Below are 17,674 nucleotides of genomic sequence, written 5' to 3'. Positions count from 1 at the left end.
TCCTCCTTCCTTGTACCTCCTCTTCCTCCTTCCTTGTACCTCCTCTTCCTCCTCCCCTGTACCTCCTCTTCCTCCCTCCCCTGTTACCCTCCCTCTTCCTCCTCCCCTGCACCTCCTCTTCCTCCTCCCCTGTACCTCCTCTTCCTCCTCCCTGTGCCTCCTCTTCCCTCCTCCCCTGCACCTCCTTCCTCCTCCCTGTACCTCCTCTTCCTTCTCCTTTGTACCTCATCTTCCTCCTTCCTTGTACCTCCTCTTCCTCCTCCTTGTGCCTCCTCCCCTGCCCTCCTCTTCCTCCCCTTTACCTCCTCTTCCTCCTCCCTGTACCTCCTCTTCCTTCCTCCTTGTACCTCATCTCTTTCTTCCTTTGCTACCTCCTCTTACTCCTCCCTGCCTCCTCTTCCTCCTCCCTGCCTCCTCTTCTCCTCCCCTGTGCCTCCTCTTCCTCCTCCCTGTACCTCCTCCTTCCTCTGCCTCCTCTTCTCTCCCTGCCTCCTCTTCCTTCCTCCTTGTACCTCATCTCTCTTCATGTACCTCCTCTTCCTCCTCCCCTTACCTCCTCTTCCTCCTCCCCTGTACCTCCTCTTCCTCCTTCCTTGTACCTCCTCTTCCTCCTCCCCTGTACCTCTTCCTTCCTCCTTGTCCTCTCTTCCTTCCTCCTTGTCCTCCTCTCTTTCTTCATTGTACCTCCTCTTCCTCCTCCTGTACCTCCTCTTCTCCTCCCCTGTACCTCCTCTTCCTCTCCCTGCTACCTCCTCTTCCTTCCTCCTTGCCTCCTCTTCCTCCTCCCCTGTACCTCCTCTTCCTCCTCCCCCATACCTCCTCTTCCTCTCCTCCCCGTACCTCCTCTTCCTCCTCCCATACCTCCTCTTCCCTCCTCCCCTGTACCTCCTCTTCCTCCTCCCCCATACCTCCTCTTCCTCCTCCCTGCCTCCTCTTCCTCCTTCCTTGTACCTCCTCTTCCTCCTCCCCATGCCTCCCTCTTCCTCCCTCCCCTGTACCTCTCTTCCTCCTTCCTTGTCCTCATCTCTTTCTTCCTTGTACCTCCTCTTCATCCTCCCCTGTGCCTCCTCTTCCTCCTCCCCTGCCTCATCTCTTTCTTCCTTGCCTCCTCTTCCTCCTCCTGTGCCTCCTCTTCCTCTCCTCCCTTGCCTCCTCTTTCCTCCTCCCCTGTCCTCCCCTCTTCCTCCTCCCCTTACCTCCTCTTCCCTCCTCCCCTTGCCTCCTCCCCTGTACCTCCTCTTCCCTCCTTCCTTACCTCATCTCTTTCTTCCTTGTACCTCCTCTTCCTCCTCCCCTGCCTCCTCTTCTCCTCCCCCTCCTCTGCCTCCTCCCCTGCCTCCTTCCTCCTCCCCTGTACCTCCTCTTCCTCCTCCCCTGTACCTCCTCTTCCTCCTCCCCTGTCCTCCTCTTGCTCCTCCCCTGTACCTCCTCTTGCTCCTCCCCTGTACCTCCTCTTGCTCCTCCCCTGTACCTCATCTTCCTCCTCCTGTACCTCATCTTCCTCCTTCCTTGTACCTCATCTTCCTCCTCCCTGCCTCATCTTCCTCTCCCCTGTACCTCTTCTTCCCTCCTCCCTGTACCTCCTCTTCCTCCTTCCTTGTCACCTCATCTTCCTCCTCCCCTGTACCTCATCTTCCTCCTCCCCTGTACCTCCTCTTCCTCCTTCTTTGTACCTCATCTTCCTCCTCCCTGTACCTCATCTTCCTCCTCCCCTGCCTCATCTTCCTCCTCCCCTGTACCTCATCTTCCTCCTCCCCCTCATCTTCCTCCTTCCTTGTACCTCATCTTCCTCCTCCCCTGTACCTCATCTTCCTCCTCCCTGCCTCCTCTTCCTCCTCCCCTGTGCCTCATCTTCCTCCTCCCTGTACCTCATCTTCCTCCTTCCTTGTACCTCATCTTCCCCTCCCCTGTACCTCATCTTCCTCCTCCCCTTTACCTCCTCTTCCTCTCCCCTGCACCTCATCTTCCTCCTCCCCTGTACCTCATCTTCTCCTTCCTTGTACCTCATCTCTCCTCCCTCCTTGCCTCATCTCCTCCTCCCCTGTACCTCATCTTCCTCCCTCCCTGTACCTCCTCCCTCCTCCCCTGCCTCATCTTTCCTCCTCTTCCTCCTCTTCTCCCTGCCTCCTCTTCCTCCTTCCTTGCCTCCTCTTCTCCTCCCCTGCCTCATCTTCCTCCTCCCCTACCTCATCTTCCTCCTCCCCTGTACCTCCCTCTCCTCCTCCCTCATCTTCCTCCTCCCTGTGCCTCATCTGCTCCTCCCTGCCCCTCTTCCTCCTCCCTGCCTCATCTTGCTCTCCCCCTCTTACCTCCTCCTCCTCCCCTGCCTCATCTTGCTCCTCCCCTGTACCTCCTCTCCTCCTCCCCTGCCACCTCCTCTCTCTTCTCCTCCCCTGCTTGCCTCTTCCTCCTCCCCTGTACCTCCTCTTCCTCCTCCCCTGCCTCCCTCTTCCTCCTTCTGCCTTCCTCATCTTCCTCCCTCCCTGTACCTCATCTTCTCCCTCCCCTGTACCTCTTCTCTCCCTTCCTCTTCTCCCCTGCCTCATCTTCCTCCTCCCTGTACCCTCATCTTCTCTCCCTGCCTCATCTTCCTCCTCCCTGCCTCCTCTTCCCTCCTCCCCTGTACCTCCTCTTCCTCCCCTCCCCTGTACCTCTCTTCCTCCTCCCCTGCCTCATCTTCTTCCTCCCCTGTACCTCATCTTCCTCCTTCCTTGCCTCATCTTCCTCTCCCTGTACCTCATCTTCCTCCTCCCTGCCTCCTCTTCCTCCTCCCCTGTACCTCCTCTTCCTCCTCCCTGCACCTCATCTTCCTCCTCCCCTGCTCATCTTCCTCCTCCCCTCATCTTCCTCTCCCCCACCTCCTCTTCCTCCTTCCTTGTACCTCTCTTCCTCCTCCCCTGCCTCCTCCCTCCTCTGTGACCTCCTCTTCCTCCTTCCTTTGCCTCCCATCTTCCTCCTCCCCTGTCCTCATCTTCCTCCTCCCTGTTACCTCTCTTCTCCTTCCTTGTACCTCATCTTCCTCCTCCCCTGTACCTCATCTTCTCCTCCCCTGCCCCTCCCTCTTCCTCCTCCCCTGTACCTCATCTTCCTCCTCCCCTGCCTCCTCTTCCTCCTCCCCTTGCCTCCTCTTCCTCCTCCTCCTTACCTCATCTTCCTCCTCCCCTGTACCTCTTCCTCCTCCCCTGCACCTCCCCTTCCTCCTCCCCTGTACCTCATCTTCCTCCTCCCCTGTACCTCATCTCCTCCTCCCCTTACCTCCCTCTTTCCTCCTCCCCTGTACCTCATCTTCCTCCTCCCCCCTCCTCTTCCTCCCTCCCCCTGTACCTCCTCTTCCTCCTCCCTAGCCTCATCTTGCTCCTCCCCTGTACCTCCTCCCTCCTCCCCTGTACCCCTCCCTCTTCCTCCCCTCCCTACCCTCATCTTCCTCCTCCCCTGCCCTCCTCTTCCTCCTCCCTGTACCTCATCTTCCTCCTCCCCTGTACCTCCTCTTCCTCCTCCCCTGTACCTCCTCTTCCTCCCTCCCCTGCACCTCCTCTTCCCTTTCCTCCTCCCCTTGTACCTCCTCTTCCTCCTCCCTGTACCTCCCTCTTCCTCCTCCCCTGCCTCTCTTCCTCCTCCCTTCCTCCTCCTCCCTCCCTGTACCTCTCTTCCTCCTCCCCTGTACCTCCTCTTCCTCTCCCCCTGTACCTCCATCTTCCTCCTCCCCTGCCTCCTCTTCCCTCCTCCCCTGTACCTCCTCCTCTTCCTCCCCCTGCCTCCTCTTCCTCCTCCCCTGCCTCCTCTTCCTCCTCCCCTGTACCTCCTCTTCCTCCTCCCCTGTACTCATCTTCCTCCCCTGTGCCTCATCTTCCTCCTCCCTTACCTCCTCTTCCTCCCCCCCCTGTCCTCTCTTCCTCTCCCCTGTACCTCATCTTCCTCCTCCCCTGTACCTCCTCTTCCTCCTCCCCTGTACCTCCTCTTCCTCCTCCCTGTACCTCCTCTTCCTCCTCCCCTGTATCCTCCTCTTCCTCCCTCCCCTGTACCTCCTCTTCCTCCTCCCTGTACCTCATCTTCCTCCTCCCCTGCCCTCCTCTTCCTCCTCCCCTTCCTCCTTCCTCCTCCCTCCTCTTCCTCCTCCCTGTACCTCTTCCTCCTCCCCTGTACCTCCTCTTCCTCCTCCCCTGTACCTCCTCTTCCTCCTCCCCTGTACCTCCTCTTCCTCCTCCCCTGTACCTCCTCTTCCTCCTCCCCTGTACCTCCTCTTCCTCCTCCCCTGTACCTCCTCTTCCTCCTTTCTTGTACCTCATCTCTTTCATTTGTGTCTTTGTCTTATTTTTTGCTAAATATGCGCGCGCACACACACACACAAATGCTTAAATACATTCACACACTTACACATACACAAGTATACATACACATATTCCTACATATCGATAAACAAATTACACGCACGCATGCACACACACACATGCTGGCGTATAAACACATACCAACACAAACTATTGCGTACGGACACATTCCCACAACCCAAACATACACACACACATACATATTGACACAAAACACACACAATATTATAAACATTTAAACTTATACATACATAAGAACACAAGAATGGAGGAAACTGCAGCAGGCCTATTGGCCCATACTGGGCAGTCCCGTTTACACTCAACCCCTATTGCTCATATGAGCATCCAACCTATGTTTGAAGCTATCCAGCGTATTCGAGTTAATGGTGATATTTGGTAACTTGTTCCATTCATCCACTATTCTGTTCCCAAACCAGTGTTTACCTATTTCGCGCCTAAATCTAAATTTGTCTAATTTAAAACCATTGTTACGAGTTCGCTCCTGGTTGGATAGTTTGAGTACCTTTGTAATGTCCCCTTTGTTCAGCCCTGACTTCCATTTATACACCTCTATCATGTCGCCCCTCGCTCTATGTCTCTCGAGGGAGTGCAAATTAAGATGCTTTAACCTACATACATACATAGGGTTGTATGGTGACAGTGAAGGAAGCTGCAGTACTGGTGGTCAGGAATGTGGCCCAGGTCTCACTAGCTCCCTCACACTGGAACTAACTAACAGCACACTCAAGTCTCTGTACGAGTCCAGCTCCATTTTTCATCACCAAGATTGTGATGAGATCTTAGGTGAAATGTTTAAATCTCTTCTCTCAGCTCTAATTTAAGGGGGGGGGGGGTGTATACAGCACGAACGTTTAAGATTGTTGGGGTACAGTAGTCCAGATGTTTTTAAGTTCGGGTAGAAAGTGAAGGTAAAACAAGGGAATACTGTACACTTACCGTGGCTAAGTATGTGAGGTGTGGTAGGGGTGGGGCGTCGAGGTATCCTTAGGTGTAGTGGCGTTCAACCATACTCCAGCTGGTGTCCGCTATCTGTGGTGCACCAGCTAGCTGCCCGCCCTCACCCGACACTCCCTCTCCTCAAACAGTTTTTAATATCGTCTTTCTCTCCTCGTTTTTTGTAACAAATCTATTATGAACTTTTTCTAGTATTTACATGCGTGTAGACTCATAACTCACGGATCACTGCACTTAGTTCCGGTCTAGAGTCTGTATTGCGTCACAGTGGTGTGTTTATTTACACGAGAGGCCACAAGTGAGGCTGCGGTGTGTGAAGGACGTATGCTCACTGCATCAGGTCTTGAGGGCAACTCCTCGCTCTCTCACTGCTGTTCAAGAACAACACCGCTCACTGTAATGGCGAGTCTTGGCAACTATTATCCATGCCAGTGTTGCCACAATCTGTTTGAACTAACACAATATTTACTGCACGTTCTGCAATACATATACTGTTCTAGTAACCAGTTTTAAATATGTAGTCTTCAAATATCTTTTATATCACAATATATATCATATTGCATGTCAAAATCATCGACCTCATCACTGATGGTATGCTCGGCCAATCAGCGACCACGCCTCACTGTCGACGAATAGGCATCCTAGATGTCGATGACGTCATTGAAGACAGGCACGTCATCACTTGCGTCACTCTGCAGGAGGGAAGAAAGGGGCTATGAAAACTTCGTGAACGTTATGTATTTGTTGATGCAATTATTATTTAACCTGGTGTCTCTAGGTATAGAATACTTAAAATAGACTTACTTAAGTCTTAATAGAGCCCACGTAAAGACGTTACAACTTATGAGGAATAAAATTGCTGTAGCTTTACCAAAAATTATTTTACCTCGACATTGAAATGTAAACACATAGTGTTAACCAATTAAAACACAGATAAAGGATACATACACTGTGGGTGTAAATTCACAATAGTATTTTAATAAACACATCGTGTACTATCTCTATTGGTAGTTACAGCCTTCATTAACATGTTGATGTACCAAACGAGGAATGACGTTAGCGTATACACGCGTGCACAGGTACAGGATGTCATGATGTGATATCACGCGTGTACACCTTACCACTGACGTCTTAATTAGGTGACATAATTACAGTATACGTTACTAGTACCTTTAATAATGTTACACAGATGTTTGTGCACCAACGTACGTGACAATGATTTAGGGCCGGGTTGTATGTGTGACATTTTCGTCACATTTGAAATGTTGAGTGACGTGGTGTTGTGTGGCCTCCATACAACAATGACCCCGGGTCACGTGTGGGAGGCCAGCACCGGTCACCTCATTATCATAGCTACAAGTAAAATACGTCACGATGTAATGTTATGTATTAAACGTCGAGGCACAACAAAGGTGATTGTAGTAGTGATGCTTATTGAGGATGACAACAGCTGGTGGGTGAGAGGTGAGACATGAAGAGAGAGCGACCATACCATCCTCCTTTCAAGATGTCACGGGTTCGATTCCCGGGCCGGTGGAAGTTGTTTGGATTTACTTCCTAGCCCCCACTAGTCCCTGTTCACCTACCAATAAAGTAGGTACCTGGTGTAAGTCGAAAGTTGCGAATTCGTATTCAGGGAGTTGTTGGAGCTTCCAATAACTTGATGACATGAACCATTGACTCTTCAGGCTTCTACGCCCTTAACCCATGAGACATAAAGGCAAGCATGAACTTAGCATGCTTCCCTGTTGGGCGCTGTAAACGCTTCTGCGCTTCACCTTACACAAGGGTGTAGGGGAGTGCCCAATAAAAAATAAATAAATAAATAAAATCCTTCTTTCAAAGCTTGAACATTACGACGTTAGGGGCCTGTCCCACAATTGGTTTACCTCATATCTGTCCAACAGGATGCAGTATGTCTGCTATAATATTCACCAATTTGACTCCTCGCCAATCTTGTATGGAGTCCCCCAAGGTTCCATTCTCGGTCCAGTACTGTTTTTGCTGTACATAAACGACATAGTCCACGCCAGCACACTCATAAAATACAACTTATTTGCAGACGATAGTAATCTCTATGCCAGCAACTTAGACCACCAGTCCTTGATGAGAACTATGAACACTGAATTAACTAAAGTGGGGAGCTGGGTAAAACGTAATAAACTGACCCTAAACCTCGAGAAAAACCACTACACGATCTTTCACAGAAGGAAAAACTTACCCCAGACTTGGACCCCCTGTACCTTGGTAATACAGTCCTCAAACGCGAACAGAATACTAAATTCCTCGGAGTTATTGTTGATGAGAAACTTAACTGGAGAAACCACATACAAGCCATTCACAGTAAAGTCAATAAACAGTGCGGTATCATGTATCACACTCGACAGTCACTCACTCTCACAGCAATGAAAGAAATATATCATGATCTTGTCTACCAACACCTGATACACTGTCACACACTATGGGGGCCTCTGGCTCTTCAAAAACACGATCTCCGGTTACTGCGCAAAAGAGAGTTGTACGGACAATGACCTACTTGAAAAAAAAACAGATCACACAAACGGAAAATTTGCTTTATTGAAAATTTTTAAATTTGAAGATATTAACACTTACTGCTGTGCCCTCTTTGTTTACAAATCTATCAATCACTTGCTTAACAATAATTATTTCCAGTTCCGGAATAATCAGAGTTACAACTTAAGGCACCCAGAGCTACTAAGACCACCCCCCATGCGCTCCTCTCCGTCCCAGACCTCCAAAAAATATCATGGTATGAAGGTGTGGAACAACTTACCCCACCCATCAGAGCAAAGACTACGCTCCCTTCCTTTAAACCATCTCTTAAAAAATATCTATTGTCTAAGATATTAATATTTCTTGTAACACCTACTATATTAACAGTACCTGCTTTTATTGTACCATCAAAACCGTTTTATCGGAAATTATCATTTAAATAGACAAGTAATTACCATTGCAACAAACATATTTGCCAACTAGTCATAATCCTGACAGCTCTGTCCTCCTGTTCAACCTTATTACTGTACAATCCATGTTGTACTGCTCCCCCATTCTACTGATGTTTTCAATTCCACTGTAATTTATGTATATTAAAATAAATAAATAAATAAAATTAATATATATTGAAGTGATAACCGTGGTAACATGTTCTTATTACCACCATGCTATTGTATTATTCCAGATGATACTAAATGTTACATAATACTTCCTTGAGATAATTGTATAGTATATATCAGGTGCCTAAAAGAGAGCTCAGGTTCTCAACTCACTCAGCATGTTAATATTGTTATTATTATCCACTCTGTATCTGTGTTTTTCTGGCTAAATAACTGTTTCAATTCAATTCAATTCAGTGAGAGGTGAGACTGAGAAGTGAGGATTAGGGTGAAGTTAAGGGTGAGGATGAGGGTGAGAGCTAAGGGCGAGGGTGAGAGCTAAGGGCGAGGGTGAGGGCTAAGGGCGAGGGTGAGAGCTAAGGGCGAGGGTGAGAGCTAAGGGCGAGGGTGAGAGCTAAGGGCGAGGATGAGGGTGAGATAAGGGCGAGGACGAGAGCAGAGGGCGAGGATGAGAGCTAAGGGGGTGAGAGCTAAGGGCGAGGGTGAGAGAGGATGAGAGCTAAGGGTGAGAGCGGGGGAGGTGAGAGCTAAGGGCGAGGATATAGCTAAGGGCGAGCTAAGGGCGAGGGTGAGCTAAGGGCGAGGATGAGAGCTAAGGGCGAGGGGAGAGCTAGGGCGAGGGTGAGAGCTAAGGGCGAGGAGAGCTAAGGGCGAGGTGAGAGCTAAGGGCGAGGGTGAGAGCTAAGGGCGAGGGTGAGAGCTAAGGGCGAGGATGAGAGATGAGGGCGAGGATGAGAGATGAGGGCGAGAGCTAAGGGCGAGGATGAGAGATGAGGGCGAGGATGAGAGATGAGGGCGAGGGTGATACACACTGAGACACACACCAGGTCTAGCGTAGCTTAACCTTCTCAAGATAAGCCTAACCTAACCATTAAGTGCAGAGCCATAATAACCATTAAGTATGGTGCCATAATAACCATTAAGTATGGTGCCATAATAACCATTAAGAATGGTGTCATAACCCCCCCCCCCCACACCTTATCACCCAACTCTCACTTTCTCTCTGTGAGGATTTCTACTCTTGATACATTTCTAAAACTGATCAGCTTTCTTAACAATAACACCCTAATCTAACCTAACCTAACCTTACCTAACTTAACCTAACCTAAACTTACAACTTCAATAACTCGTTCAGTTTTACATTAGGATTTATTAAAGTGTCACCATATTTATTAAAGTGTCACCATATTTATTAGTGTCAATATATTGATTAGTGTCACCATATTTATTAGTGTCAATATATTGATTAGTGTCACCATATTTACAAAAGAGAGAGGGGCAGAACAGTGACGCCTTGTTGAGGGAAATGTGTTGGTGAGAGAGAGAGGGTACGAGTACATTAGCCCAGCACCAACAAGCTCCTCTTCACCCAAACACACTACAAATGATACGAGTATGTATATGAGCAAACTTATAACGGGAGAAGATGCGTTAGAACCACTTGTGTGTGTGTGACTGGTCAGGTAGTGTGCGCGTGTGTAATATCTATAAATCTATATCAGTGTACAGTCTCGGTACGTCAACTTTAACATGGTAAGGTCATCTTTTGAGAATGTCCAAATGCATCCCCTTCTAACCTAACCTAACCTAACCTAACCTAACCTAAACTAACCTAACTTAACCTAGCCCAACCTATCCTATCCGAATGCATCCCATCCAAACCTAACCTAAACTAACGCAATCTAACCTAGCTTAACCTAATCTAGCATAACTTAACCCAATCTAACTTAACCTAACCTAATCTAACCTTACCTAACTTAACTTAACCTAAACTAACCTAGCCTTACTTAATCTAATCTAATCTAACTTAACGTAACCCAACTTATCCTATCCTGACCTAACCTATCCTAACCTAATTTAATCTAACCTAACTTAAGCTAATTTAACCTAATCTAACCTAACTTAACCTATCCTAACCTATCCTATCGTAACCTACCCAAATCTAACCTAACTTAACCTAACAACCTTATTAATCCTAATCTAACCTAACTTAACCCAATCTAACCTAAACTAACCTGGCTTTTTGTGATACACCTGTAACAGCGTTGAACTCGTGGTGATGCCTGGCACTTGTGACCATAATAGTGAAGAATGATAATAACGCGATGAAGAAGATGAAAATTAAGATAAATTACATATCCATTACAAAAAAAATATGTTATAACGTCTCTGTGTGTTGCTAACTAAATATATATGTCGGTTTGTCTGATAGTGAGTGTACAGTATAGTTTGTGTTAAGCTTGTCTCTAGATCAGGTCTGTCACCAACACACCCTCGCTGCACCACCTACATATCTGCGCTGCTTCGCCTACACACACTCCACCCCCGCACCTCTCTACTCCACCCACCCACCCACACCCACCCGCCTCGCGCAGTCCGCCACTAATACAAAATTCAGCCCATAAGAGCCCGCACCGATAGATATAAGAATAGCACCATCCCATCTACTGTTAAAATAATAAACAGCTCCTGATTTATGTACTGTACAGCTCTGTAAATGTATTCAACGCATATTATATCATTATGTCTAAATCAAATGTGTCTGTATATTTTCAGCCACCGGCAGCAACTCTATTAATAAACCGTTTATTATTATTATTATTATTTTAATTACCGTTCCGCCCAAGCATCGCCCACACAGACACAATACAGTACATTGAGGGGGGGTGTGTATGACGATACATGTGTGTGAGGGGAGTGTATAACGGTACATTATACTAACCTGTCTTGGCTTGGTAACAATAGTATACCAATTAGTAATATATATATATATATATATAGTTTTTGTGTGTTTGTTTTTTGCCTGGCGGGGGAGCTAGTTTATTGAGCACCGCCTTGTGCAAGAAGCGTTTACAGTTCCCAACAGAGAAGCAGTTCCCCATAAAACTCTGGGGTGTTTGACCTCTGACCTCCACAATAACATTAAAAAATAACCCAAATCAAAGAGAACTGACTGTCAGACTGCACAGCACTGGTTGAGGACACAACTGTTCAAGAATTAAACATGTGGCGATTACTTGTGAGTTGTTTACAAGTATAAAGAAGAGGCAACGACTGTCAGTCACCGTGATCACATGAGTTGTCACAGTAAACACACCTTATATTTCTCCTCCGACTGAAGATGGACGGAAACATCTGGTGTGGATTATGTTACTTCAATATCCACGTCACGGAGGCAAGTTACATACGTTCTCTCATATCCAATTAAGAAGACAATTGAGCCTAACTATTATACTATAAACAAGTCATACAACAAGCGGAGACAAAGAAGGATTCAACAAAAATATTTATCCGGATCACTATGTTCACAATGTAATTATACTTCTAATAATTATTATCATGCAATGGTTTCGTGGAAGGAATTTGATTACATTATGAGTGAGAATGTTTACCCGACGTCACCTTGACAACCCGCGGAGCTTTACCACCACATCGCCAGATGTCACCTCCGTCCGCTGTTTACTTTTCACAATCAACTAACAACGGGGACCTGTTTACTGTTCCCTAATCAACTAACAACGGGGACCAATTTATTGTTCACTAACAATGGGGACCAGATTACTGTTCACTAATCAACTAACAACGGGGACCTATTTACAAGTTACACAAACGGGAACCTATTTACTAGTTACACAAACGGGAACTAATTTGATGTTAGTTAAGGGTGTTATGATATAATACTACCGTATAATTGCGAAAATGTGTTCCTACACTACCTGGGGTAACCAGTGTCTCCAAGCGGCCAACCTACATGACCTATACCAAACCTATTCACCAATCACGTCCGTTGTTACACGACCAATACCCATTCATTCATAAATAGTGATACTACTTCTGTAACGATGCCGTTTGGAGGCACGAGTTACATATAATATATTGCTATAACACGACCACCACTACACACCGTCACACCCTGCACTAACACCAACACATCACCCCACCACACACCACCATCACACCCTGCACTAACACCAACACATCACATCACCCCACACAACCACCACCACACACATTCACCATGACTCACTTGGACACATATTAATAGCTGATAATAGAATTATAGGTTTAACAGCAGGTTAGGTTAGGAGCAAGAAGTAAAGAAGGGGAGGAGACGTAAGAGTGAGAAAGAGGGATAAAGAGAAGGGTAACACGTAGTAGTAAAAGGGGGAAAGCAAAGTAGGACAATAAATAGAGAAAAAGAATATCTACACAAACTGAGAAAGACAGTAAGAGAAGGGACACACACACACACACACACACACACACACACACCTGTCATCATCCTCAAAAACTACAAACTAGACCCTCACCTCTCACACCCACAGACCACACTCTCTCACCTCTCACACCCACAGACCACACTCTCTCACCTCTCACACCCACAGACCACACTCTCTCACCTCTCACACCCACAGACCACACTCTCTCACCTCTCACACCCACAGACCACACTCTCTCACCTCTCACACCCACAGACCACACTCTCTCTCACCTCTCACCCACAGACCACACTCTCTCACCTCTCACACCCAGACCACACTCTCTCACCTCTCACACCCACAGACCACACTCTCTCACCTCTCACACCCACAGACCACACTCTCTCACCTCTCACACCCACAGACCACACTCTCTCACCTCTCACACCCTGAGACCACACTCTCTCACCTCTCACACCCACAGACCACACTCTCTCACCTCTCACACCCAGACCACACTCTCTCACCTCTCACACCCACAGACCACACTCTCTCACCTCTCACACCCACAGACCACACTCTCTCTCTCACCTCTCACACCCACAGACCACACTCTCTCACCTCTCTCACCTCTCACACCACAGACCCCACACTCTCTCACCTCTCACACCCACAGACCACACTCTCTCACCTCTCACACCCACAGACCACACTCTCTCACCTCTCACACCCACAGACCACACTCTCTCACCTCTCACACCCACAGACCACACTGGACCGGCCAATATTACTCTTTACTTTACTCTTCATAATCTTGTGCTTTGGTCTCAGTGTTTGTATTTATTTTATCGATAAGTTTGTCCAATGAATTATCTTCACCTTACAGTAGGTCCTGCTATAGTGTGCTGCGCTCTGTTATCCTTAACTAAAGGCTCGCGGGACCGCTCTCTCACTTTACAATTGTGGAAAATAAAAGCAGTCGAGTGCAGTGTCCGTCACGCTGCCTTTCTGTTTAACGTAAAGAAGTCAAGTCTGCAGTGTGCTATCCGAACTGCCCCTAACGGGCCGTCAGGTCAAAGGTACCCAATTCTAAGACAGGTGTTAGCACACCTGTAGCACCTCACAACATTTAAGACAGGTGAGACACCTGTGGCACCTCACAACAGTTTAAGACAGGTGCCAGACACATCTGTAGCAGCTCACACCACCAATTACTCACTATAAATAAAGGTTACCCACAAAACACTGTAGCTGACGGTCAGTATTGTGTGGCACAATAATGAAGCCAAATAAAGCACAACATTTTAATGGTTGAATAATATATTTAGAACAACCAGAACCGCCTAATTGACTTAACTTTTGTTTCTTTTATTTATATTATTAAAAATGGGTTATGGTCTACAGTATATTGACACATCTGTCAGCTTGTTTGTAGAGATTAAAGATCACTTTCCATTTCACATATAAGATAATTGTCCTTTAATTGTAAACATGAGTGTCCAGTACAACCTATGTTAACCCGCCACACCTACTGTACTGTACTGAGGGCGGGACACGTGGCTCTCTGGCTCATTATTTCGTATAATTAACATCATTATCACAATGTATTAGTCCTTTAAAATACCACTTTGTACCACAGTTAATGGACCAGTCACTGTACCAGTCACTGTACAACAGTTCCTGTACCAGTCAATGTACCAGTTACTGTACCATTCACTGTACCACAGCAGTCACAGGAACGTGGGCGGGGTGACCGTGGGCGGGGTGACCGGGAGCGGGGTGACTGTGAGTGGGATGACAGTGAGTGGGGTAACCGTGGGCGGGTGGGCGGGGTGGTAGTACGGCTGGCAGCTCGGGCACGGCACACTCCCATTGATCCACGATCAACAGGCTTGGGGGGGGGGGGAGGGAAGATGCCAGGGGTTAGGAGGGGAAAGACTACTCGTCACACTCGGGAAGACTAGACTACAACAACTACAGAGCTTCCAAAACAAATGTTTGAGGTCAGCCAGTGGCCAAGCGCCACCCTACCAGGAGACAGTGGAAACCATCCACCTAAGAAATAAAACAGAGGCCCTCAACTTCAGGTTCCATCGCCTAGGGAAGAAGGTTTGGGACAAGCTCCTGGACGACCCTCACAGCCCAGACCACCTACGCGGGGAAGACATCAACGGAGGGAGACCCCACGCCTGGTGGCCCCGGAGTCTGCCCACACTACAACAACCCAACCCGCGATCCATCTATGTCCGCCACAGTGATCCACCTTAGATTAAAACTTAGATGATATAAATTCACATTTAACAAGTCAAAATCGAGTGAGTCCATAACGTAATACAGTATAAGATGTTAATAAACTTGTAATTGTAAAATCAATCTAGTCATTGTCTACTAAAATAACCATTGTGCAACCTCATTCTAAATCCTAGGTTAGCTTAGTTAGCCAACAAACTCTGTAATATGTAAAACAAGGGGTGTCGTCCCCCTCTGTTTAACTCATTAAACTTCTTTTCCAACCTTTCCCCCCACGACTATATGTTGTGACTTCTCCATCCCTCATGTCTGGCTGTGCCTTGAGCCCCAGCATGCCTTCCATCCTTTCCCCACCTTAACCTAAAAAAAAAAAAGGGAAAGACTTGACCCACCATATGTTATTAACACACACAACTGATAACACCTTCATTATCAGTTGTGTGCATAGAGGAAGAGGGGGAGGAGAGGAGGAGGGAGGAGAGGAGGAGAGGAGGGGGAGGAAAGGAGGGAGATGGAAGGGGGAGGGTGAGGGAGGAGGACAATGAGAGGGAATATGCCACACCCTACCTTCACCTCTCACAGACTGTACTGTATGTTACTCCCGCTTGTTGTGTAATGTGGAAGAAATACCTGCTGGTAGACCGACAGATGGTGCACCAGGTCCCGTCTGTCACCACCCCCGGATACTCTCCCCCAAACACTTCCCATTCCCTCCCGAACCCCCCTCCCTCCACACACCCCATGACAAACTCCTTCCCGGTGCCCTCCTCAAATGAAATACAGGATTTAAAGAACTGAAAAATTTACTCACTACTGATACTATTTGCCTCCGTCATATTCCACGTTTCAGACCAATAGATGCAATTTGAGGACTCCATGTAAGCCGCCCCGCCCCCTAAATTTAATCGTGAATGTTAGCGAGTTATTGACACACACACACACACACTCCACATATCAAGAAGCGCTCAACACACTGACCCTTTCGACTCTCACTGACCATCATCACGACCTCATCTGCAAATTTGGTAAGAAGCTTCTACACCATCCCCGACACCGGCTCCTACTACCACCTGAGATCCCTAGTCCGAGAATTGCTGTTCGACACCACAACCGTATCCAGCCCATACGTGCACGAACTGATCGCTATAAGAACAGCCCAGTCCCAACCATTGTAAAAATTATCAATAACTTGTAATAAATCAGTGTATTCACTCCCAGTAAACACTACTCCTTACACTGTCACTATGTTGAAATGAACTGTAGTTTGAGCTTTTCCCCATCTAGTTATTATATGTTTTATTTGTGTCACTTATGTTACTTGTATATTATCTGTAATTCGTAACCCATTCCCCAAATATGTAACTGTATATTTTCAGCCTTCTGGCTGCCAAGCCCTTTCAATAAACCGTTAATTATTATTATTATTATTATTATTATTATTATTATTACACACACACACACACAGCCACCGGCTGCAACTCTATTAATAAACCATTTATTATTATTATTATTATTATTATTATTATTATTATTATTATTATTATCATTATTATTATTACACACACCATTTAACTTAACAATGAGGCAGTAGACCAAGGTACCACCATCACCTGTTCTAATACACCTTGAGGGCCAGAGTCACAGCCACGTCTACTGATTGTATTATCAGCAGTGCGTCTTACTGGTGTTGTCAGTCAGTGTCACTTCCCATGTCTGTGACGTCACCTAGTACTGAACTATGTGCCTCTTATTTCTTCGCATTTATTTTAAGTTGAGTTAGTTTAAGTTACGTTATGTTATGTTGTTATGTTTATGTTATGTTACGTTATATTAGTCTAGATTAAGTTAGATTAGGTTACGTCACGATAAGCTAAGTTAAGTTAGGTTAGGTTAGAATAGGTTAGGCTTCGGTTAGGGTAGGTTAGGTAAGTCTAGATTAAGTTAGGTTAGTCTAAATTAGGTTAAGTTGGGTTCTAACCACCTTGGGTTAGGTTAGGTTCTAACCACCAAGGGGCAAACGTCCACGCCACACCCAGAAAGACTTAAGGGTTGACAGCAGGACACGTGGCGACGCCTCCACCCCCAGTGCCGGAACAATCAACAGTACTTCCGGTATCACTTACAGTATGTTTCTATATTTACCTGCCAAACTAAAACACATGGTGGGCCGGCCTCACACCTCAACTACCAAGGCAAAAGAGGAGGGGCATAGGGAGGGAGGCAAGGGGAGGGGGAGAGAGGAAAGAAATATTATAGTAATACTCAATAATGATCCAGGAACAGAGTGGGAGGCTGGGGGGGTCATTACTTCCCTCTCCTAGTACCTGCCTACCCCATTAAGGTACAGTCCCCTTCACTGGTACATTTACAGAGGCTCGTTAGATTTTGTGCAGTGTGGCAGCCTTGTGTTTGTTTACAATCGACAGAAGGAAACTCGCAATAGTAAACATACCATGGAATCAAAGTAAAACAATATAAAAACAAATAGCTCAAAGTAATGATTTACGGAATGTTTATATGACGAACTCCTGTAAACGCACTAATGAAGGGGACTGTACCTCCTTACCCCAGTGCAGCACCTCCTTACCCCAGTCCAGCACCTCCCTACCCCAGTACAGCACCTCCCTACTCCAGTGCAGCACCTCCCTACCCCAGTGCAACACCTCCCTACCCCAGTGCAGCACCTCCCTACCCCAGTGCAGCACCTCCCTTCCCCAGTGTAGCACCTCCCTACCCCAGTGCAGCACCTCCCTACCCCAGTGCAGCACCTCCCTACTCCAGTGCAGCA

At 47.2% G+C, this 17,674-nt stretch overlaps 1 protein-coding gene across 1 annotated transcript in view; it reads right to left on the bottom strand.

The window, feature by feature from the left end:
* LOC121859452 (protein retinal degeneration B-like) overlaps nt 1–17,674 on the bottom strand; it is a 166,952-nt gene that overhangs the window by 143,227 nt on the left and 6,051 nt on the right. The window contains 1 exon segment of the mRNA XM_042356265.1: nt 5,286–5,995. The gene's annotated coding sequence lies outside the window, so the exon portion shown is untranslated.

The sequence above is a fragment of the Homarus americanus genome, unplaced genomic scaffold (genome assembly GCF_018991925.1).
Source record: "Homarus americanus isolate GMGI-L3 unplaced genomic scaffold, GMGI_Hamer_2.0 scaffold7626, whole genome shotgun sequence".
In the NCBI taxonomy this organism is placed as follows: Eukaryota; Metazoa; Arthropoda; class Malacostraca; order Decapoda; family Nephropidae; genus Homarus; species Homarus americanus.
Note: the sequence above shows the minus strand (reverse complement) of the source record. Positions and strands in the feature narration are given on the sequence as shown.